Source organism: Chiloscyllium plagiosum, unplaced genomic scaffold (assembly GCF_037043375.1).
Source record: "Chiloscyllium plagiosum isolate Xiang-an unplaced genomic scaffold, Cpla_swu_hap1 HiC_scaffold_3, whole genome shotgun sequence".
Lineage (NCBI taxonomy): Eukaryota > Metazoa > Chordata > Chondrichthyes > Orectolobiformes > Hemiscylliidae > Chiloscyllium > Chiloscyllium plagiosum.
In genome coordinates this window covers 93,785,284-93,809,256 of record NW_028270141.1, presented here as the reverse complement: position 1 = coordinate 93,809,256, position 23,973 = coordinate 93,785,284, and the positions used below count along the sequence as shown (strand labels likewise).

Below are 23,973 nucleotides of genomic sequence, written 5' to 3'. Positions count from 1 at the left end.
GGTTCAGATACATATTTCTTTGATGTTTGCGTCACAGGTAGACAAGGTGTTTAAGAAGGTGTTTAGCACCCTTGCCTTCATTGCTCAGATATTTGAGTAGAGGAGATAGGATGTCATGTTGAGGTTGAATAGGACATTGGTGAGCCTTCTTATGTAGTCCTGTGTGCAGTCTGGTTGCCCTATTGTAGGAAGGATATGATTAAACTGGAGAGGGTTCAGAAAAGATTTCCCAGGATGTTACTGGAAATGGAGGGCTTGAGATAAAAGAAATAGACTGGAAAGGCTGAGAATTTTTTTCACTGCAGCATAGAAAGTTGAGCAGTGACCTAAGAGGTTTATTAAATCATGAGGGGCAAAGATAAAGTGAATGACAAGGGTCTCTTTCATAGGGTAAGGGAATTTAAAACTAGGGGGCATTTTTTAAGGTGAGAGGAGAAAGATTTAAAAAGGACATGAGGGGCAATGTTTTTACAGAGAGTGGTTCACGTGTGGAATGAACTGCCAGAGAAAGTGGTGATACAGGTACAGTTACAATGTTTAAAAGACATTTGGATAAGTTCATGAATAGGCAAGGTTTGGATGGATATGGGTCAAACACAGGCAGGTGGGACTAGTTTAGTTTGGGAACATGGTCGGCATGGACTGGTAGAACCAAAGGGTCTGTTTCCATACTAGATAACTCTATGACTCTACTCAACCTCTCCTCATAAGACAGACCGTCCATACTCAAGATCAGCAGAGGGAACTTTCACTGGACTGCTTTGAATGGCCAGTATATCTTTCCTTAACTAAGAGATCCAAAACTGTTCACAATATTGCAGCTAGTGCCTTGTATAGTATTAGCAACACCATCTTATATAATGTGTCGTTCTCTTTGAAAGGAAGATAGAAATAAAAATGGAGCAAGATGATCTTGACATTGAGATGAGCGCCATCACACTTTTTCCCTCATTCTGCCACACATTTCACTATAGCCCACATTGCTTAGACTCTGCCCACAAACAGTAATCAAGTATGATGACCTGCTTTGAAATCTATGCTGGCTACTTCTCATTATTTTCAACTTATCAGAATAGATAGTAATGTCATTTTTATTTAAAAACTTCAAAACATTCCCTATCAATGATATTAAACTCATGGACAAAGCTAAGTTTTGTCTCCCAATTTAAAATTGTACCCTAAATTGGCCATCCTCTGGTTTTACACATATCTACACTAAACACATGTCTAAACTGTAGTTTGACATGGCTAGGAATTGTATAAGTTTAACAGTTATTTTCCTTCAGGTTTAAATGTATATCACAATTTGCTGAGCATACAATAGGAATATGCTTGGCACTTGTAGTGCACTGATGATGTCCCTATCTTGAAGATTTGAGTACAGTACATATCTGAGATGTGACAGCCATAAATGTGTATCATAACAAGTTCATACTGGGTGATTAGAAAATAATTAGACTTCATTGTGGTAATAGCATCAAATTGGGAATATAACAGTCAATGGACCGTGGAATGAATTCCACACAACTGTTGATTTTTGCAGAAATTTCAAAGTAATTTATTTGTCTGCTCATGTCCAACAACATTACCGTGTCATTTTAGAGAGCAAGTTTTTATCTGGTTTGATGTATCTAAGTACCCACTGCGTACAAGTTAAAAGTTAGGTAGTAGACTTAATTCTTTTATTGGCTTTCTTTATTAATTTCATTCTCTTGTTTCTTCCTTTCTTTCTTTTATTCTTTCTCAGGTTCGAGGTGAGAAGTGCCTACTCCCGCTCCTAATTTATATATGCATAGGACCACCATTCATTGATGTCCAGGTGGAATTGGTAATCTCTGTGACATTACTCCGATAACCAGGCATTCCTATTTGATGGGATGCAGCTGTGTAGGTTTGTTTTTAAAACTTTTATAAAAAACTTTTTTTGGAGAAGGAATGGTGCAATGGACAAAAGTTCCAGAAAATTATGGTGTGGGACCCTTGTAGCATAAAACAAGTCCTGTGTGGTGCATTAGCCATAAGAGTGGTAGGAGTGATTCAGCAAATTCTGCCATAATTTCTGGAGCCTCCGCAACTTCTACCCTCAACTACCTCAGAATCCTTGGAATTATCGTATCAGATGCTGTCTCTTTGTCTGACTGGTGTAAGTGTTGCTGATTTTTCCTCTATTTCTTCTTCTTAATAACTTCAAGATTGACCTCCTTGCTGGTATGCATTTGTTTAGCAAAGAGTACGTGGAATACTTATTAAATACACCAATTTTTGATAATCATCTGCAACTAACAAGACTCTACCCTCAGGGATTTCACCTGACTTTTAACATTTGTTTATTTTGCAGACCTCCGGAGATCAGGTACATGTACCATGACAACCCAAGAATCAACTAATGAGCCACTGATATTAACAACATTCCTTGTTAGTATTTGGGCTCTCTAGACTCCCTTTCTAAACAATCACCATGTCAGACAGACATGCACCAAAGCAAACAACAAGCGAATATATTCAGTTTGGCTTTCTTTGGTGGGATCAAAGAGCAAATATGCTTGTAAAGCATGCGTAAGTACAAAATTACCTTTGCCGGCTTCAAACATTCTTCAAGATACAAGCTTAGATGACAGCAGTGCTCCAGCTTTTGTTTCATTTTAAGGCAGAAAGCATTTGTTCACTTTAACTTGTTGTTCAATACCTGAGAAAAAAAGACAAACAAAAAACAACTGTGAATCAATGGTTTTTGTTTGAACTAATCCCACCCCTGGCTCCTGATCTGATGAATGTCCTACTATTGAGATTCATAATATTAGAACATCTAATACACAAAAGTGTTACTAAAACAGGCATTAACACAGACCGTGAAGCTCTTGAACTTATGTATGGCATGGTATCACCACCATTACCTAAGAGTTGGACGGTGCAGTATGTCTAAAGTCACATAGAGAGTCCAGTTAAGGGATACAGACATGGCTGAACTAGTGGATCTGTGTACAAGCAATTATAAGCATTCAGATACCGATGAACCAGTGCTCAAGGAAGAATAACAAAGCAGTGCCCAGTATAGGTGCCAGTAAATGGAAAGGCCAATTTTATTTGTGTGGACTTTGGAATGAAAATTTTACTTGCTAAGGTAAGCATATCCAGAAAATTGGCTCCACAGTGCTATATAGTATTTAGTTGTTATTGCATGAACCATTCACTTGATGTGAAGGATACAAAAAAAATTGATTTTATTTTTATTCATGCCATCTAACATTTATTGTCCATCCCTAATTTTCCAGAGGGCAGTTAAGAGTCAACAATATTGCTGTGGGTCTGGAGTCACATACAGTCTAGATCAGATAAGGTTGGCACATTTCCTTCCCTAAAGGACATCCGTGAATAAGATGGCTTTTTTCATCAACAACAATTTCATGGTCATCATCAGACTCTTAAATCCCAGATTTTTATTGAATTCAAATTCCACCATCTGTCATGGCAGGATTCAGACTTGGATTCTCAGAACTTTACCTGGGTCTCTGGATAATACCACTAAGCCATCATCTCCCCTTGATTTATCTCCGTAAACCTCAGAAGACCTGGTTATCAAATATTTCATAGCAGTTGTTATTTTCATAGCCAGAGGTATGGTAGGTGAAATCAGTGCTGAGCCCCTTACATTAATATCCAACATTACAAACATCTTGGACAATTCTTGCACAGCTAAAACTGATTTGCTTGGGAAGTGAAGTGAACCAGCTCTCTGAACTTATGCTTGAGTTTTCTGTGTTGCTGCATGGCAAAAACAATAGATCTGGACTAAACTAAACTCACTCTATGATACTCCATAGCTCTTCCTCATATGTGTAATATCTGGGGAGTTTTTATTTGTTCATAATTTCTGAGCTTTGAATATGTGTGTTTGTATCATGCTGATACATAAGATGAAAAATTTACTATCAGTTAGCGTCCCAAGTTCTGAAGCTCTTTAAAACTAACTAACAATAAGGGAAGAAAATCACTGTGAATAAGAGAACTGGTAGTTTCAAAAGAGTTTCACTGTCACCTGGAGATAAATGTAAATCATTGTTTCCTTTAAGTTCATGGAAATCTTTAAACTTTTGTGAAATACCTGTTACAAATGCAAGGTTGTATGTAATTGTTATGCACTGAGACCATGCTGTTAATTTCTGAGAAAATTGGGAGTGATAGGGGTTGTATTACTGTTCTGGATTCTGTCTGATGATAAAGTTTGGTGGTTTGATTGTTAAAACTTATAAAGGAATCCAGGTGGTTTGACTGGGAAGAAGATGCAAGATATTTACTCCATAAGTACATTAAGATAAATTATGATCAGAGTGGCTGTGCTGATAGTGAATATACATTTATTCTCCAAGTCCTGGGAAGTCAGGTTTTGTAAAGTGATATTTTAAACTGTCTATTAAATTCAATGATATAACAGAATTGGGGATAGAGGAGAGCAAATTTTCATTTCTATCCAAATACAAAACCCATTTGATTCACATTGTCATGGGTCTTTAAGAGGGAAAGAGTCTGTAAGACATCATTTTAGGATGTGTTTCTCTAAAAGTATCACTGAACCTCAGAGTCAGTCCTGCAAGAATCTGGGAGAGAGTAAGAGCAAAGAGATGGAGGTGGCAAGTGTCACTTTAACTGTTGAATGGGGAATTGTTTCTGAAATTTAGAATTTAAGTTGTCTCCAAGAACAATGTTCAGTCAATGCTGCTTTCAGTTTTTTTGTACAATGAAAATCTTAAAATTTGAAATCTTGTCATGTGATCCTTTCAATCATTCTTTGAGAGCTTAAATTTCTCATTATACTTTGTTGTTTCAATCCCCATAGAGACGAAACTGGAAAAAAAATTCTTATGAAGATGTTTGAATGCAAAATTATTTTCCTGTTGCAATGTAACAGGAATGGCTACAGATCATTTTATAGCTACAATGTTACGGCAATATGAATGTGCTACACCTGAATTGGGGCATTATCCTGATGCACAATGCACAATCTAGTGGTCCCAGTAGCATCCTTGGCAAATTGTCTGTGAACCTCAGTGGATTGTATGGGTGTGCTGTTTGCCCCAATTTTTTTTTATTCTCTCATGGGATATGTGTCAGTTGAGGTCCTTAAGTAATTCAGGGAGGACTGGACTTAGCGAGAAGGGGATTAGATGGTTCGAAGGGGAAGGAAAGCAGGGAAATTTCCTTTCTGTGGAATTGCTGCTATAATGTCTGAGAGCACAAGCTACAATCAGTCACCAACAAATGTCAGTTTTAGGTTGGCACCTGGGTAAATGCAGGGGTCCTACCCAAATGATATGGAGCACACTTTTGGAGTATACCAATTGAGCACATGTTACTTAGGATCCTGATGTAGCTGTTACTCATCTGAAAAATAGGGTTCATAGAGACAAATCAATTGTTAAATGTATCAGCAACATGAGGTGAAGAATTCTCATGCTCCAAAACATTTTGCTTCCCTGCTTTCACTGACATTGTCCCCCACAACCATACTGCTTTACCCGATGAAGGAGCAGTGTGCCGAAAGTTTGTCATTTCAAATAAACCTGTTGGACTATAACCTGGTGTCGTGTGACTTCTAACCTTGACAACTCATTCTGAAAAACATGCTCAAACTTCTTCAATGATGTAAACAGCTATCTTGCTGAATATGAATAGCACAAAAGGAAAAGTGATTTTGATGGAAGGATTAAAATGCTACCTGTTGCATCGGGATAATAATACTTATCATATTTTTGCTGGCTCTGGTGAAGAACTCAGAAAATCTTGGATGTTTACAGCACAGAAGGAAGTCATTCATCTTCTAAGGGAGCTATGCACCTCATTTCATTACCCTCCGGTTGCTCCACTATTATGAAAACATTTTCTCATTCAGCATTTAACCTTTTAAAAATGAACATGAATTTTACTTCAATCAATGTTTTTGGTACTGTATTGCATGTCCTGACAAATCCAGTGATTTTAAATGCATACCCTCTAATTATCAACTCACAGACCATGGAATCAGCGAATGGTATGTCACAGAAGTCAAAACCAGCCTTTCACTCTCTCTCCGCTTCTTTGAGAAAGGTATCCAATGGTACACATTCCCGATGGTCCTGCAAATATTTCTATTTCAAATCATACACCAGATTATTCCCTGTCTGTTAACTCTGATTTTTTTTTCAAGTATCTGAAATTTGTGCCTTCTGATTTCTAACTCTTCAACCTTTGGAAATAGTTTTGTCTTATTTACTGTATCATAGCTGTTTATAATTCTGAACATCTCTACCAACAACACTTTAAACTTAAATAACAGCAAACTACTGTGGATATTGGAGAGCTGAATTAAAAACAGTAAATGCTGGAGAAACTCAGCTGGTCTGACAGTATCTGTGCATTAAGAAACACAGCTAACATTTCAAGTCCAATGGTTCTGCTTTGAAAACTTTAAGCCTTCTTGCTTTAAGGAGACAATCCCATTTTCTCTAATCTCTGCATGTAGCTGAAGTCTTCCATCCTCAATATCATTTTAATAAATCTCTTTTACACCATTTCTAAGCTCTTAACATACTTCATTAAACGTGGAGACCAGAATTTAAACCAACCAGTATTTTATAAAGATTTACTTGAACTTCCTTGCTTTTGTACTCCATGCCTGGGGTGGAAATAATTTTATGTAACTGGATCCAGGTGTACAATACCTTTTAATCTGCTGTATTAAGTTGCTACTAGTAGTGGTTAAAATGCTAGGGGCATCTTGTTCATAATTGTCAGAGTCTAGTTCTGGCAGATTCTTATTCCCAATTGAACAGCTATTGTTGACAAGAATGGACAGATTGTGACTTGAGCATTCCATTTTGCATGTTCAGTTCTTTCATTTGAGCATTACGTCAACTCTAGTAGAGATGAGACTTATAGAGATGAACTATCTCAATGTCTGAATGATGTGGGTAATGGCAAGTCAGTTGGAACATATAGGAAAGGCTTGAACAGTGAGATGAAAGTCTCACTAGTGAGCAGTGGACACCCTATTTGTAAGCATTTTACAACTAATTAGTATGTAATCTAGCTTTGCTTGTATGCAGTTTGCTATTCCCCTGCACAGCAGAGATAAACTAGATAGTGAAAATTCCCAATATGAAAGTCTGAGCGAGAACCTGGTGCACCCTGATGTATTCCTGATGAAGGGCTTATGCCCAAAACATCAATTTGCCTGCTCCTCGAATGTTGCATGACCTGCTGTGCTTTTCCAGCATCACACTCTCACATCCTACACACAGCTTGCTCTTCCAGGTCTCAATATTGACTCACAATCTACACAGCTCAAGGCATAAAGTGTGGTCCTTGAAAAGCACAGCAGATCAGGCAGCATCTGAGGAACAGGACAGTTGATGTTTCGAGCATAAGCTCTTTATCAGAAATTTTGTTGGGGGTGGAGTGGAAGGGAGCTGAAAGATAAATAGGAGAGGATGGGGTTGGGGGCAAGGTAGCTGGGAATGCGATAGGTAGATGAGGGTGGGAGTGAAGGTGATAGGTCAGAGAGGAGGGTGGAGCACATAGATGGGAAGGAAAATGGACAGGTAGGACAGTTCAAGAGGGTGGTGCCAAGTTGGAGGGTTGGATCTGGGACAAGATGGGGGTGGGAAGATGAGGAAACTGGTGAAATCAACATTGATTCTGTGTAGTTAGAGGGTCCCAAGGCGGAGATGAGGAATTCTTCTTCCAGGTGCCAGGTGGCTAGAATTTCGCAGTGCGTGAGGCCAAGAACTTGCATGTCCTTGGTGGAGTGAAAGGGGGAGATGAAGTGGTCCGCCACAGGGCGGTGGGGTTGTTTTGTACATATGTACCAGAGATGTTCTCTGAAACGTTCTGCAAGTTGACGTCCTGTCTCCACAATGTAGAGGAGACCACATTGAGAGCAACGGACACAGTAGATGATGTGTGTGGAGATGCAGGAAAATCTCTGTCGGAAGTGGAAAGATCCGACAGAATATTTCTCCATTTCCACCATACAACACACCATCCTCTGCCATTTCCGCCACTTACAAACAGACCCCACCACCAGAGATATATTTCCCTCCCTACCCCTGTCCGCAATCCACAGCGACCATTCCCTCCAAGGACCCTTGTTAGGTCCCTCTACTTCCAGCACTTTCCCTTGCCACCACAACATGTGTAAAATCTGACACCATACCTCTCCCTCACCTCCATCCAAGGCCTCAAAGAATCCTTCCTGTTTTGTTACATCACCAGGTTGACAACTCATTTTTAGATATATCTGCTTCAGCTCCTGGTAAGCTCTCCTATAATCTTCAATCAACAAATGCTGATCCCTGACTTAATTGTAATGGTAAAGTGGGGGACATGATGAGGATGAAGTTGCAAATTTTATTGGAGTACTTTATTATGGATGGTTTTATTTGCTAGATCTGTTTGAATCTATCCCATTTAGTATGATTGTTGCACCAGACAGTGTAGTGGAGGGTATTCCCATTCTGAAGACAGGCTTTCATCATGCAGTGGCTACTTTTGTGAATCGTGTCATGGATAGACACATCTGCAGCTGGCAGATTGGTGCAAATGAGGTCAAGTATGGTTTTCCCTCTTGTTGGTTCCCTCACCACTTACCACAGATCCCATCTAGTATTTACATACCTACGATTAGGACTTGATCAGCTCAGTCAATAGCTGAGCTGTCAAACTACCCTTGGTGGTGGACTTTGAAGTCCCCACCCAGGGTATATTCTGCACCCTTTTCCACTCTTAGTGCCTCCTCCAAGTGGTGTTCAACACACAAGAGTACTGATGTATCATCTGGGAGGTGGGGGAGAGGGGGTGGGCAGGGTGCATTTCCTTATTCCATTTTGACCTGATTCCAGGACACTTCATGGATTCCAGAATCAATGATGAGGATTCCAAGGGTTACTTCCTTTCATTTGTTTTCCTGCAGTGCCACCATCTCTGCTGGGACAGGACATACACAGTGATGGCGATGGTGTAGTGTTATGATGTTGAAAGCATGTACTGTACACCGAACAGAAAGTGAATACTGTTTTGCCTGAGAGCTTACAAGCACTTCTCATATGACTAGCTAGCAGTCTCAGAGTGTACTGGAAAATTGAAAATATGTAACATGTGGTTGTGAAACAGATACCTTGAGTTTTGGTTGCTACTTTGACAACAATTCAAATTTAACTTCAAGTTTAAGGTATGCCCCAGGATACTAAAACCCAATCGAGTTTGAATGATTGTTTTTGCCAACCTCGAACCAATGAGATCATCTGATGTTAAGGGTATAAAGAAGGAGACAGTTTTAAAGTTAGACAGAGAGTAAACTGCCACCTAGAGAGAGACTCCCATTTAAAACACTCTCTATCAAATGTACCTTTTACATATGAAACATCTTTACAGCAAATGACAGAAAGTGACTCAGGGACACCTTCAGCCAGAGGAATACAGACACCAATGATGACAGCCGCTGTGTGGTTTTGAACTTAAGTTGATGTAATTTTAATATGGGTCTTTATGGGAATAGTACATTGTTATAGAGTGGGAGGCTTAGAGCTGTAAATAGTTGTTGTTTAATGATAAAGAGTTAAAGAATAAATTGATATTTTTTTCTTTAAATAGAGGTATTTGGGAGTTCTCTGTCACTCATACTTTAACAGATTATGAGGTGATGTGAGTTTTTTTGGGTGTTTGGTTTAATTAGCAGAGGATTCACTGCTGTGTCGTAACAGTTATCTATGACATTGTCTGTAAGGTTTGATTTCCAATGACTACATGACCAGCCTCTGAGATAGCTTTCCCAATTTTGGTACGAGCCCCCAAATGTTAGTGAGGAGGATTTTGCAGGGTCAACAGGGCTGTCTTTTCCAGTGGCTAGGTCAATGCCAGGTAACCCATCTGGGTTCATTTCTTATTTGAAAATTTCTAGTGGTTGATACAATTGAATGGTTTGTTAAACCATTTTAAAGAGAGTTAAGTGTCAGACAGTGTGGGTCTGGAGTCATATGGAGACTAGACCAGGTAAGGATGGCGGTTTCCTTCCGTAAAGGACATTAGTGAACCAGATAGTCTTATCACTCCATTTAACATCTCCTTTAACTCAGCATCTGTTTTTATCTGATCATGTCTGTGTGAAGTGCCTCATGATATTTTTCTTTGCACAATGCAAATGCAAATTATTTTTATTGCAGTTGGAGTGAATCAGGAGCAGCATTTCTCAATTCAATCCATGTTATTGCAGTGGGTATCTAATCTTTCCGTGTACATGATCTTCTGAAAGCAGAAAAATGTAGCTATGGATGAATTTATCTGCAGAATAGTGCTGGTGTTAAATAGTTAAAAGTACATGCTTAGCATTTTCAATACCATTGCTGAAGTAAATCCGTCAGAAATACATTAAGGATAATAAATGATACTGTGGGTGTAATGTTACTTTTATTAACTTGTGCCATGGAAATTTAATTTTTCTTTTCTTGCTGGATTTGAACATGAGAAGAATCTTGTTGTAAAACAACTAAACAAAATTGCAGTTTTGCATCGTGCATCAGTGTTACACACAAATCAATAGCATAGCTTATTTCCAAGAAAAGCACCCTCTAGTTTTTCCTGATAATCTGCCTGAGTATAGCCAACAATGGAAACACCTCCTTGTATGGCATGAGTGTGACATTGCCATTTCCCACAACAGTAGCTTCTGTCAGCAAAGGTCTCAATTTATTACCAATTTTTGCTGATTTCAGATATCATGATATGGATATATGCCCACTTGCAAGTGAGTTGAATATGCCCAAATCCAATTAATTTAAAGCTCTGTAGGGAGAGTGAGAGAGGCAGAAAGAAAGAGAGACAGATTTTGTATAAAGTAATTGTTCTGAAGGAGTTAATGGTCATTTTCAATTGACTCCACCCTGGATTACTTATGCCCTGGAGGTGTTTTGACTCAGTTGGCTGGATGGCTGCTTTGCCGTGATGCCAACAGCCCAGGCTAAATTCTTGCACTAAATTCTAGCTGAGGCTATCATGAAGGACTCTCCTTCTTAACCTCTCCTCTCATGTGAGGTGTGCTAACCCTCAGGTAAAACCTCCACTAGTCATCTCTCTCTAATGAAAGAGCAGCCCTTAGGTCTGGTAAGGCTGTGGTGAATTTACCTGAATGATGTCACAAGCAGTTGGAGACAAGGAGGGAGCAGGTGTATCTGTACCAATTCCCTAAGGTCCTAGTTACTTTGCCTGACCAAGTGTAATTGAAATTATTGCTTATATGCATCAGATCTTCTTGTTGTCTAAGAAGAGAGCATCTTCTGTAGATGTGCTATGGCGATGTATCTGCCGCCATTTATCATTAGTTTGACTAAAGACAAAACAAAGACAAGTGTAATTTTTTGCTACTAGTCCTCTTAAAAATGCTTACCCAGTACCACATGCTAATAAAGTGATAAATACCACCAGATACTAGCAAAAGCATCACAACAGAGAGAAAGAAAGAGTGAGAGAAAAGAGAGAGACAAACAACTCCCAACTGGAAAGTCTTTGCTCAGACTGGAGCATTCCATTGGAATAAACTAGGTAATTTTCAATGCATAGACTAATTACAAAGCAATAATAGAAGCAAAATGCTGTGGATGCTGGAAATCTTGAACCAAACACAGAGAATGCTGGAGAAACTCAGCAGATCTAGCAACATCTGTGAAGAGAGAATCAGAGTTAACATTTCAAATCTGATATGACTCTTTTTCAGAAGCAGTGGTAATGAAACAATCCTGCAGACAGGCCAGCACTTGATTCTGCCATTGACTTCAGTGAGAATAAAAGAGCCCTGACTTTTCGGGCCATCAAGTCAGTCTATTTACTGCTCAGGAAGGGTTCTTGTGGTAGTGTCCCTACCTCTGAGACAGAAAGCCCAGGTTGATGTCGCATCTGTTCCAGAGGTGTGTTAGAACTCATTCAAACAGACATTTTTTTTAAAAGTTATGACTTAATCAGGAACTAACAGCTAAATTTTCCCAAACTTTGACTGAGTCAATATCAAGGTGTTTCACAAAAGCTTTCCCTCCATCAGTCCCAGCAAGTTTCCTCGTGCAATTTTACACTGCTTATCTCATTTTACTTGCAACTCTTGCACAGTTTTGCATTCAGTAGAATGATGAAAGTGCTTAGACCATAAGACCATGAGATGTTGGTACAGAATTAGGCCATTTAGCCTATTGTTGAGAGTGTGGTGCTGGAAAAGCAGGAAGTCAGGCAGCATTTGAAGAGCAGGAAAATCGACATTTCAGGCAAAAGCCATTCATCAGGAATGCGGCTGGGAGACTCGGGGGTGGAGAGATAAATGGGGGTGGGTGGGGATGGTGGGGAAGGTAGCTGAGAATACAATAGGTGAATGGAGGTGGTGGTAAAGGTGATAGGTCTGAGGGGAGGGTAGAGTGGATAGATGGGAAGGAAGATGGACAGGTGGGACAGGTCATGAGGGCGTTGCTGAGCTGGAAGGTTGGTACTGGGATAAGGTACTGGGGGAGGGGAATGAGGAAACTGGTGAAATCCTCATTGATGCCATGGGATTGGAGGGTCCTGAGGTGGAAGATGAGGCATTCTTCCTCCAGGCGTTGTGTGCATGTCCTTGGCGAAGTGGGAAGGGGAGTTGAGGTGTTTGGCCTTGGGCAGTGGGGTTGGTTGGTGTGGGTATCCCAGAGACGTTCCCTGAGGCCCTCTGTGAGTAGGCATCCTGTCTCCCCAATGTAGAGGAGGCCACATCTCCGGGACACCCACACCAACCAACCCCACGACCCATGGCAGAACACCTCAACTCCCCTGCCGACTCTGCCTAGCTTATTGAGGTCCTGGGCCTTCTCCATCACCACTCCCTTACCACCCGATGCCTGGAGGAAGGAAGCATCATTTTCCGCCTTGGGATCCTCCAACCCCATGGCATCAATGTGGATTTCACCAGTTTCTTCATTTCCCCTCTCCCCACCTTATACCAGTTCCAACCTTCCAGCTCAGCACCATCCTCATGACCTGTCCCACCTGTCCATCTTCTTTCCCACCTATTCGCTCCACCCTCCCCACCAACCAATCACCTTTGCCCCCACGTCCGTCCACCTATTGCACTCTCAGCTACCTTCCCCCCCCAGCCTCCCTCCCCTCCCATTTATCTCTCCACCCCTGAGGCTCCAAGCCTCATTTCTGATGAAGAGCTTTTGCCCAAAAGGTCGATTTTCCTGCTCCTCAGATGCTGCCTGACCAGCAACACACACTTAACTCTAATCTCCAGCATCTGTCATCCTCCTTTTCGCCTGTTTCATTTAGCCTGTTGAGTCTACTCTGCTGTTCTCAACTTCTTTCTCCTGTTTTTTCCATAGCTCTTGATCCCATTACTGATCAGAAGCCTATCTATCTCTGTGTCTAATACACCCAGTGACTTGGCCTCCATAGCCTTCTACTGCAGTGAGTTCCACAGATTAGTCACTTTCTGGCTGAAAAGATTCCTCCTCATCTTAGTTCTAAAGGGTAGTCCCTTCACTCTGAGACTGTGCCCTCAGGTCCTAGTTTCTTCTACCAGTGGAAACATCTTTTCAATGTCCACTCTATCCAGCCATCTTGGTATTCTGTAAGGTTCAATGTGATTCCTCCTCATCCTTCGAAACTCCATCAAGTACAGACCCAGAATCCTCAGCTATTCCTCATTTGACGATCACTTCATTCCCAGGATCATTCTTGTAAATCTCTCTGGATCCCCTCCCCCGCAGTGCCCAAACTGCTCACAATATTCCAAATGAGGTCTGACCAGGGCCTTATACAGCCTTAGCAGTACATCTCTGCTCTTGTATTCTTGAAATGAATGCTAACATTGCATTTGCCTTCCTAACTACCAAATGAACCCGCATGTTAACCTTAAGCGAATCCTGAACTGGGATTTCTAAGTCCCCTTGTGCTTCAGATTTCCAAAGCCTTTCCCCATTTAGAAAATAGAGTACACCTCTATTTTTCCTGTCACTCATGCTTTCCCACAATGTATTTTTTCTGCCACTTCTTAACCGACTCTCCTAGCCTGCTCACGTCCTTCTTCAGCCTCCCTGCTTCCTCAACACTACCTGTCTGTCCACCTATCTTTGTGTCATCTGCAAACTTAGCATTTCCTTTGTCCAGATTGCTAATGCAGAACATCTGTGGTCCCAACACTGACCTCGTCCAACTCCACTAATCAACAGTTGCCATCCTGAAAAATACCCCTTTATCCCTACTCTCTACCTTCTGCCAGTCAGTCAATCTTCTATTTATGCCAATACTTTGCCACTAACACCATTTGCTCTTATCTTACTTAGCAGCCTCCTGTTTGGCACCTTGTCAAAAAACCTTCTGGAAATCCAAATAGATCCATAGAATCCCTACAGTGTGGAAACAGGTCATTCGACCCAATGAGTCTGAACAGCATCCCATCCACCCCCCCCTACCCTATCCCTGTAACCTTGCATTTCCCTTGACCATCACACCTAACCTATGCATCCCTAAACATGGCGAACACAACTAACTTGCACATCTTTGGACCGTGGGAGGAAACCAGAGCACCAGGAGGAAATCAATACAGACACGGACAGAATGTGCAAACCCCACACAGATGTTTGCCCAAAGGTGGAATTGTATCTGGGTCCATGGCACTGTGAGGCAGAGGGGTTAACCATTGATTCACTGTGCCACTTGTAATCGTGTACACTGGCTCTCCTTTATCTAACTTGCTTATTATCTCCTTAAAGAGCTGTCAAGCATGAACTCCCACTGATGAGGCTATGCTGACTCAGCCATATTTTACCATGCACTTCCAAGAATTCCACAATCTCATACTTAAATTGTGTCTTTGTAGTTACCTTCGCACAATTGTAATACTGCTACATCTGATTCAGTTTCTCCCTCTCAAACTGTTTGCTAGTGCTGGGACCTTATGACAGTCACACCATGGATACCAGATTTGAACTTCCCGTGTGTACTATTTCAAATCCTGTCAGCTTGTTCTGAAGGAGCCAGTAACTGTGTGTAAGTGTAGTGAAAGCAGTCGGATAAGTGCAGTAAAAACAGTCCACAAAAGTATGCAACAAGGCCGCAGGAAGTTAAATAAGTGCCACAATCATCCCTCTGCTACCTCACACTCAGTCTATCTCCATCACTACACATGCCTCCTCCCAAGACTCATGGTCTCTCTCATTAGTGCAAACAGTATTTCGCATCAATGATCCTCACCCACCCAATCCCTGGAACTGCAAACCCTTCCTGCACTCTGTGCTTTTACTCACTTGGGACAAGCACTACCTTTTCTGACAGAGGATAGATTAGCTTCTGACTGACCACAGAGCCTCTCAACACTTCATTGCTGGCAAACATAAAACACTCCTGGCATTGAGTTTGCCCTGAAAGGCAAAACAGAGATACTGAGTTTCCATGTAAACACAAAGTAAGTGAGTATTGGAAAGATAAGATCAGAGATGAGAGATGGATCGTGCAAGAGATTGGTGCTTTTCCATGTGCAAAAATCGCTAGGCAGCAGTATTACAATATCAAGTGTTAGTGAGCTTCGAAGTGCAGTATTAAAGTGCTAAACTGTATCAAGATAGTTCAAATGTGCGGTGATGTTGAGATGAGACTGGTGCTTTGGCAATGCCGACTCTTGTGGACTGAGGCTGCAGGTACTCACTGCTCATAGTCTGTGTCCTGAACTGCTGGTGAATGCTGGTTAAGATTAATACTCAGGGGAGACACTAGCAAACTGCTGCCACCAGGTAGCCACTCTAATTCTCATATCACAAGTTAATGTTGTCTAGTTTCTCTCCAGTATGTCAACAGTTAGCAACATGTGTACAAATGAAGCAGGATTACTGAATGATGAGATGTTAATGCATATGAAAAAGGCCCTTGCTGCTTGCTGGTGAGATTCTTAAGGTTGAAGCCTTCAGTAAAAAACTGACCATTTTTTTGAGGTTGAGAATCTCAACTTACCATTTTTGCAAGATATTCCCAACGACCTTGCCATTGTCTTTGTCACTCAGATGCTGTGAAAATTCAGCCCAACTGTTTAAAAAGTTCAAAACTGCTAAATTACCTCTTTAGTCACTGCATTATCTATTTTAAAAGTTATGAATAATAACAAATGTTGTCAATGCCACTTGGATTTTTCTTATTCCTTGTCTCTTTAAAAAAAAATCAAAGCAATGACCATATATGGGAATGTTGTAAAGAATGATGCAATAAAAAAGATTATCTTAAGAGGTAAGTTAGAAGCATAGCCTTACGGGGTGACAATGAGCTTTACCACTGAGTGGTTCAGTGTACTGTAATGTCTACAATTTCTCAGAGTATCAATTCTCAATGCACTTAATTTCTTGGGAAGAAGGTTGTGCAGTTTCTGTATATCCCAAGGGTAATTGGGGTTGAATCTCCCGATGGTTCATGTACATGTCTCTCAACAATTAGTTAAATAATACCAAAAGAAACAGAAGTGAGAAAATTGTCTTGCTTCAACAGAGAATGGTGCATGATATTGAAACTGCATGGGAATGGGTGGTAAAAAAAATTGATAATATATGTTCTGTTGGAAGTTACAAGCTTACAAAGCCACACTTCAATATCAAACATTTCTTCAACCGAATGAAACATTATAACTACACAAAACTACCTTTAAGAACTAAAAATACATCTCTCACTTCCCATACCAATAGCTTAAAAATAAAACTATGATTTTTTTCTGAAAGCATGCTGTGCTGAACTGATATTTAATGAGGCTGCGGTGTGTGATTGAGTATATTTCTGTAGAAGAAAAGGGGACAGAGGTCTGATTAAAGCACAAGGCAACTACTGAATGCTTTAATCAACTTGAAGCCTCCTATTCCAGACTGGAGCCTATTCAATCATGCACAAAATTCATTAATAGGTGGTTCAGAATAAACCTGTATTTAATTTGTTGGGCAAACATATTTGCTCTACTTTTTTTTCTCAGTCACCAGTTGTGAGCTTGGCCTACTTGGTTGATCTTTCCACGTCCGATAGAAATTTACGTGTTCGTCCAAGCATGGTATCCACTGTATCCGTTGCACCTGATGTGGTCTGCTCTACACTGGGGAGACAGGATACCAACTTGCCGATCGTTTCAGAGAACATCTCTAGGCCACCCACACTAACCAACCCCATCGCCTCATGGCTGAACACTTCAACTTCCCCTCCCACTCTGCAAAGGACATGCAGGTCCAAGGCCTCCCACATCGTCAAACCCTTTCCACCCGATGCCTGGAGGAAGAGCGCCTCATCTTCCGCCTTGGGACCCTACAACCACACGGGATCCATGTAGATTTCACCAGTTTTCTGATTTCCTCTCCCCTCCATCTTATCCCAGTCCCAAGCCTCCAACTCAGCACTGCCTGCTTGACAGGTCCTAACTGTCCAAATTCCTTCCTTCCCACCCCCCATCCACACCTTCCCCTCCGACCTATCATTTCCAGCCGTACCTTCATCTACCTATCACCTTCCCAGCTACTTTTCCACCCAACACCACCCCCTCTCATTTACCTCTCAGCTCCCCGGCCCACAAGCCTCACTCCTGGAAGGGATCATGCCCAAAGCGTCGACTGTCCTGCTCCTCAGATGCTGCCTGACCTGCTGTGCTTTTCCAGCATCACACTCTCGACTACTTGTTTGAGTTGTCAGCTTTAAAGTAACGAATGGTGTGTTCAGGACAGGAAGTGGATGTTCCTGGCTCCATGAGAGTGGAAATAGAAGTAGGGAGAGCTGGGAAAATGGGGAAAACTGCACGGAGCAGCTCCAAGAAGCATTTTCACCGCTGGAGACATTTCCCAGGGGCAGTCTAAGAGGTGGATTACCTGATGATGGATGGTATGAGCATCTGTGCAAAGTATACTCTGTGCAAAGTAGATGTCAATGTTTCTTGAGCTAACTGTAACCATTATCTTTTAATATGTAAATCATTTGAAACAGTTGAAGGTTATGATAAAGCATAGTGTGATTGCATATTTGGCTTTTTATATTAATAATTAAAAATGTTGGGATGTGAAATTATTTTCTTTTCATTCAAGTTTTATTTCAGAATTTGTAATTTTTTTCAGGAGACTTTATATTGTTTGGCTGATTTTGCAACCTCAATGGAAATGTCCCAGAGCTCCTGAGAGAGGGAGTATGAATGTGACAACAGAAAGCTGAACTCATCTCACAAAGAAAGAGGCTGACTTTCCTGCTTAGCTTGATGGAGCACAGGGAACAAAAATGCTTGCTTAATGAGAAACATTGGAGATGCAGAAAGAAATTTGAGGAGAACTATCCTCTCTGACAATAACCGAGGAACCTTCCTGGATGAGCAGCAATAAATGAAGGCAGTATTATTTGGGTTGAAGGCCAACCCCTCGGTGAATAAATGTGGTGAAGATTCTGCACATCGTGGCTCACTCACATAATTCTTCATCTCATGAAGAATTGCTAGGAGCTGCAAAACTATTTTGGATGTATCTCATGAGACTCTCCTTAATGATCAATAGAGTTACTTTTCCCACTATCACATGGAAGAAATGTAGTGCAGGTATCTGAAGAAGACATGTGCTCCTTACTGTTATCACAAGGAAGCATCAGAATGGCAAAAAATAGATCTATGAACACAATTCAACAGCAACCTACAATTCACTATCGATGAAATAATAGCACACTTTAATACACTAATCATAAAGGTTTCATAAAGAACTACATTAGAGGTTGCTCGAGTTGGGAAAGGAAAACCGGTATAAGTTGCATAAAGAATTCTACTGATCTTCCATTGAGGTTGCATGAAACTCCATAGCTTGTGTCAGACCTCTCAGTGGGGTAACTGATTCAGATTTTGAAGAGTATCATTGTGCCCAAGGAGAATACTTTCTCTTCAAGCAATGATGGATCTGTGGACTGAAACATTCAAACACTTTTATTAAATCATGAACTGGAGCATTGCTGGCAAGGCTGGTATTCATTGACCCTCTTAAATTATTTTCAAAAGGTAATGAGCCACCTTTTTTGGCAACTGAATAGCTTGTTAGGCATTTCAGGTAGGAGTTGAGAGGTAATCACAATGCTGTGGGTCTGAAGTCATATACGGGCCAGAGCTGATAAGCTCAGCAGATTTTCTTCCATCGAGGACCAGATGAGTTTTTTCACCAGTTACATAGCCATCATTAGTGATATAAGCCTTTTATTTCTAATTCATGAAATTAACTGAATTGAAGTTCTCCAACTGCCATGGTGGGATTTAACCTCAGATCTGTAGGTTATCTGACCAAGCCCCTTGGATTCTTAATCCAGCAATATCACCACAATTCTATTAAGGTAGCAGATCTTTATTTGCATGACTAAAATCTCATAGGCAGAATATTACTAAAGTGGACCAATTTCTTTTTCACTGAGGCCCCAGCATGATACTGGTCTGAATGGAATATTTGATATTGATTCTGCCCTACATCTTTGGATTCCTGCAGCATATTAAAAGCGTTCTTCTATTGTTTTTTTCATTGAGAAAATGTGGTCATCTAATGAATACATCGCAAAATGTTCATTGCGTTATGATCCCAGCTGATGTTTTACTGGATAACTCAGATTCCAGTGTGAAATCTGACCTCGTAGAACACATTTTCATATTTTATTTTAAATTAATATGGTGGTCTTTCAATAAAAATATTTACAATGCTTTGGGTTCTGACCAGTGGTTATAACAAAAGATATTACAACACAGAAGCAACCCATTCAGCTGAATACAACACGTTGGTCTTTTATCTTCCACACAAACATATGTCAATGGTTATAGAGGAGTTCCTCAGGTAAGAATAGGTGTGTAATTCAACTGCTTTTCTTATTTGTTTGGAGATTTCTCTTTAATATTCAGATTTTAATGAGATGAAGAGTTTCTGGGATGAGCTATTTGGTTGCTGCAAGAGCTGACAGTAAGATTGCAGTGTAAAAGCATGTAAGAAATAACAAAGATATTCCTATGAAAAAATGAGTCAAACAAAAAGCATTCAATGCAACAAAATTAATAGAGTGGAAGCCACTCATTAAACCACTCCTCCAAAACAAAGTAGAATACTCAAGGGCCAGATTATCACATCGGAAATGCATGTTCTTTATGTAGGCAAACAAGGCTTCAAACTGTCCATGTCAGCAATTACCACGCATTCCTATGGAATCAAGTTTAATTGGGGTCTTGTGTACTCTTTGTGAAACATCTCACCAGACAGAATATTTCTGGACCACAAAGTTTGGAGTGAAATAAATTGTGTGAGATGGTCTATTGAACTCTGCACTCTATTTTCTCTAAGCAAAGACCCTAGTACACAACATTGCAAAATCAATCTTATATCCAGCATTGTTTGAGAGTGCATGTACAGCAGAGGAAATTACAGGTTTTAATGTGGCTGGGCATAATCCCATTTTATTGAGGCCATCGAAGAAGCAAGCCCCTTTTGCTTGTAAACTCTGTTTATTGTCTCTCCACAGATTGTTAATTGTAAGGCAGATATATGAAGTACCAGATTTACTGAGGGCCAGTGAAAGAGACTTTGCTGCAAATAGTTTATCATCAAATACAGTACCATTCTGAGCACTGACAATGAATAGAAACAATGAATTTCTTTGCGATATTCCCTACTCCAGTCATAGAGGAGCAGACAGTCAGAGGAAATTCAGCCAAAAGCTTTTATAAAATTATCACTGTTGTCCAATCTAGAAATAGCAGAGTAGTTCAAAAAGTTTAACACAATCAAACAGAGTCAATGTGGTTTTGTGAAAAGGAAATTATGGTTGACAAATTTGCAAATTTTTTTTGATAATATAACAAGCAGAGTTGATAAAGGGGAACCATTGGATATAGTGTATTTGGATTGTCAGAAGGCATTTGATTAGGTGCCTCATAAAAGATTATTGCCCAAGACAGGAGCTCTTAGTATTTAAGGCTAATGTATAAGCATGGATTGAAGACAGGTTAACATACAGGAAACAGAAAGTTGGGATTAATTGTATTTTTAAGGCTGGAAAGATGTATCTAGTGGAATACTGTAAGGATCAGTTGTAGGCCCTCAAATATTTATTATCTATATTAATGACTTGGAAGAAGGCACAAAGTGTAATATATTCAAATTTGTTGACAATACAAAAATAGGTGGGAGGGCATATTGTGATTACAACATAAGGAGTGTGCAAGGGGATGGGTTGAGGGAGTGGGAAAGAACATGTCAGATGAAGTTTAATGTATTGAAATGTGATCATGCACTTTGGTAGTAACTATCAAAATGCAGACCATTATTTAAATGCATAGCACAGAGAGATCTGGGGCTTCTTATGTATGAAACACAAAAATGTTGCATTCAGGAACTTTGCATTCAGGTGCATTAATTAAGCAAGAAGGCAAATGGAATTTTGTCCTTTGTTGCTAGAAATGGAGTAAAAAATAGAGAAGTCTTCTGTTAACTGCAAAAAGTGTGGCTGAGGCCATTCTTGAAAACTGTATACGGTTTGGGTGTCTGCACTTGAGACATTAGAGACAGTTGAAATGAGATTCACTAGGTTGACTCCTGGGATGAAAAGAGTGTCTTATCGAGAACAGCTAAATAGATGAGGCTTTTATTCATTAGAATTTAGAAGAATGAGGGATGATATTATTGAACTGAAAAGATTTTAAGGAGGTTTGACAGGGTAGATGTTAAGAAGATGTTTCCATTAGTGGGGGGATTCTCAAACTAGGTAACATAGTTATAGAATAAAGGGACACTCATTAAAGTTGAGAAGTGAAGGAATTTAGTGTCACAGAGGATAATGAATGTCTGAAATTCTCTTTCCAGAGAATTGTGGAGTCAAAACGCTGAACCTATTTAAAGAGGAGATAGATAGATTTTTGAAACATCAGGGAGTTGATAGTTGTGCTGAGCTGGCAATGAAGAGGAGTTGAGAAATAGGGCAGGTCAGCCATGACCTTATTGATTGGCAGGCCAAGCGTCTCCTCCAGCACTTATTTCTTATGTTGCACTTGGCTCACCTCAAAAGGGGATTAATTGAAATGAGTAGAAGGAAAGGAAGAGAGTGGAATGAAGAGGAGAGGAGTGGAAGGGAAAAGGCAGAGGTGTTTAGACTTGATACATCAGCCATTGTGGTATAGGAAGAGCTTGATGGAACAACCCGTTGTTTCCCACTCAGCCATTTGGTGTAATGACAATCACATTCTGATTCACAGCAAGACACAATTAAGCCAGAGACTGATTCAAGGAAAGAGTTCAACTATGAACACCTTTTAATGTGGAACTGAGGAACATGTAACGAGAATGGAAAGGATTTTTTAAAATTTGTAAATTAGGGCTTTGGAGTATCTTGGAGAACTTACAATCCAAAAATAAGTGACAGATCCAGCACTATAAATATGGCAGATGTCAAATTTGTTTTTGACTTGCAACACTGCGTAACTCCAAGGTGTACCTTTGCCTGCGATTACTTGCACTCACTTTAAGATTGTTAACTTTTATCATGAAATAATGTCCACTCTCTTGGGTAATCATACTCTTTGCTTCGATCAGGCTGATTAATTATAGATTTTGCATAACCTTACAAGTTACAGGAATTGGCTCCTCTGCCATTTGTTATTAAGTTACCACATCTAAAGAATATTACGCATTGCCATTTGTCAAATACGGGCAATTTGGTCGTCAGATTCAGTCTTATTGGCAAAGACATCATCAATTCTGAGAAAGATGATATTCTTTCAGGTTTGTGATCCCAAAAATTTGAATGTTCCAGACTTCCTGATTGTTAAAAGTAATATCTCTGACCAAACTATCTTTTTCAGTCAAGCTTCCCCACGTAGTACTACACTGCACACTAAAAGATAAAAATATGCAGTGTATGCAATTCACTACTATTGCCAGGTTGTAAAATATATCTCTTAAGGACATGATATAGAATAAATAAAAAAAGGCAATAGTTCTGCATCCAATCAAACAATAATCATGTGCAATATTCTATTGAAATGAGATGAATAGGCATAAGAAAAAGCAATTAAAACACAATTTAAAATATGGAATATGCAAATCGAAAACTTAGCAATGATGAACAACAATAACTATCTTCCCTATTGAAATCTATAGTGTGTATACTTAAAAACTTAATTAAATTAATTCACTTATGGAATAAAATTAATCAACAGTTCAATATAGATTTGATGTTCACAAGATATTGTCAGACCACTGTCAGAACACTGAGTATGATTCTGGTCACTCTACTATAGGAAAGATGTTGTTAAACTAGAAAGTATAGAGAACAGATTTACAAGGATGTTGCTGGACCTCTCCATCTCCATTAATGATGACCGACTTGACATCGACATTTTTTACAAACCCACCGACTCCCACAGCTACCTGGATTACACCTCTTCCCACCCTACCTCCTGCAAAAATGCCTTCCCGTATTCCCAATTCCTCCGCCTCTGCCTTATCTGCTCCCAGGAGGACCAGTTCCACCACAGAACACACTAGATGGCCTCCTTCTTAAGAGACCACAATTTCCCTTCCCACGTGGTTAAAGATGGCCTCCAACGCATCTTGTCAACATCCCGCACTTCCGCCCTCAAACCCCACCCCTCCAACCGTAACAAGGACAGAACGCCCCTGGTGCTCACCTTCCATACTACCAACCTTCGCATAAACCAAATCATCCGCCGACTCAAATGGACCCCACCACCAGGGATATATGTCCCTCCCCACCCCTTTCCACCTTCCGCAAAGACCGTTCCCTCTGTGACTACCTGGTCAGGTCCACGCCCCCCTACAACCCACCCTCCCATCCTGGCACCTTCCCCTGCCACCGCAGGAATTGCAAAACCTGTGCCCACACTTCCTCCCTCATCTCCATCCAAGGCCCTAAAGGAGCCTTCCACATCCATCAAAGTTTATCTGCACATTCACCAATATCATTTATTGT

At 40.4% G+C, this 23,973-nt stretch overlaps 1 long non-coding RNA gene across 2 annotated transcripts in view; it reads right to left on the bottom strand.

Annotated features, from left to right (window-relative positions):
* LOC122546840 (uncharacterized) overlaps window positions 1-23,973 on the bottom strand; it is a 174,339-nt gene that overhangs the window by 30,274 nt on the left and 120,092 nt on the right. For both annotated transcript variants that reach the window (XR_015751867.1, XR_006310818.2), the window contains exon 2: window positions 2,573-2,686. This is a non-coding gene — a long non-coding RNA (uncharacterized LOC122546840). The remainder of the gene's footprint in view (window positions 1-2,572; window positions 2,687-23,973) is intronic.